Genomic DNA, 1,720 nt, shown 5'->3' with positions numbered 1-1,720 from the left:
CTTGACCAACAGCTCCAGAGGGCAGAGACCATGTCCATCTTGTTCCCTGCTGTGCCCCAGGGCCAGGCATATAGTGGGTATAAGGGACAAAGAGGTGACTGGGATGGGGATGCCTTTGGCTGCGAGGCTCCGAGACAGGGAGGGAAGAGGGAGAGAAAAAGAGAGTGAGAGACAGAGACAGAGAGAGACAGAGACCATTCAGCAAAGCAGGGGGCACTGACATGTAGTGCTGAGCACCAAGCTCCCAGCCCTCAGTGGAGCGTGGGCAGGCCCTCCTCCTCACCCCACCTGCCCTTTAGGTCACACGAGGTGGTAGGCGGGCCCAGCAAGGCAGCTTCTGCCCGGAGATTTGTTGGGAGGACACCCGGCCTTTGCCCAGAACTGACTAAGAACCCTGCTCCTCCCTCCAGAGACCCTGGGTCCTGCGCCTCCAGCCCCTGTCCTCCACCCACCTTCTCCCTCCTCCTTAAGCGCTTGACCCACAGATCCCCAGGCTGACTGGTTCAGCCAGAGGGCAGAGGGTAATACCCATCCCAGCCTCTTGTCTGCCCCAGGGGCTGCTATGGTGGAAGATTCCTGCAGGCAGAGTCGGTGGCGGGTGGTGAATGGGACCACCTAGCGATGCACCCCGTGACTCCCCAGTCCTCCGCAGAATGGATACCCTAGTCTTTTTAGCCTTTTGCCTCTCCCTAGTAGGACATTCTAATCACAGTCCACCATGACTGAGCTCCAGCTGTGTCCCAGGTGACTGCAATTCATAATTCATTTTGTACTGCCACCAACGCCCCTGAGTGCTTGACACTCATGTTGTCTCCATGTTATAGACTGGAAAACTGAGGCACAGAGAGGCTAAGTCCCTGTTTAAGGTCACACAGAGGGTAAGCAGTGGGGCTGGGACTTGCACCCCGTGGCCTGGCTGCACAGCCACATGTCACCGTCATCTTAGTGGAGAGTCAGCTGCATGCAGTGGGATGGCCCTTGGCAAAGTGTCCACGATGGACGTGAGCAGGGGAAGGGAGACCACAGGGCTCTGGCCTCACACATCCCTTCCCCAAAACCCAGCTCTGACATGACCCCGCCTCCCGAGCCTCCGGCCGTATCATCTCCCCGTTTGACCCGCCCGGCTCCCCCTCTCCCACTAGCCCAGGTTTTCTTTTGTTGATCACTTTGGCTCCAGGAAACACAACATCAGTCCTGCAGGTGGGATCTTGTCTGTCTGGGTCAGGTCCGGGCCTGGTGCTGGGCCCACGGTCAGTACTTCATAAATGTGGCCAAAGACCTTTCAGATCGATTATCAATTGATCGGTCCGTTGTGGCTCAGATGCAGACCCCACCACGGACTCTGCAACCCTGAAAAACCACGTCTCCTCCCTGAGCCTTCTCCTCCTCATCTGCAAAATGGGCATCGTGACGTTTGCCTCTTATATACTGTACATGTGAGACGGTCAAGGAATATCTGTTGAAAGAAAGAAGAGAAGGGAGAGAGCGAGGGAGGGAAGGAGGGAGAGAGGAAAGAAAGTAAGGAAGGCAGGGAAAGAGAGAGAGACAAGAAAGAAAGAAAGGAAGGAAGGAAGGAAGATCAGAGCTGGAAGGGCCATTAGAGTCCAGGGTTATCAACTCAGTTACCCAACATCTAAAAACAAGAGTCAGAAATGACCAAGTGGGCTGGGTGGGGACCGTGGTCACCACTACTCAGCTCCAGTCGCCAGATGCCAGATCT

Source organism: Pteropus vampyrus, unplaced genomic scaffold (genome assembly GCF_000151845.1).
Source record: "Pteropus vampyrus isolate Shadow unplaced genomic scaffold, Pvam_2.0 Scaffold117, whole genome shotgun sequence".
In the NCBI taxonomy this organism is placed as follows: domain Eukaryota; kingdom Metazoa; phylum Chordata; class Mammalia; order Chiroptera; family Pteropodidae; genus Pteropus; species Pteropus vampyrus.
This window is presented reverse-complemented; position numbering follows the sequence as displayed.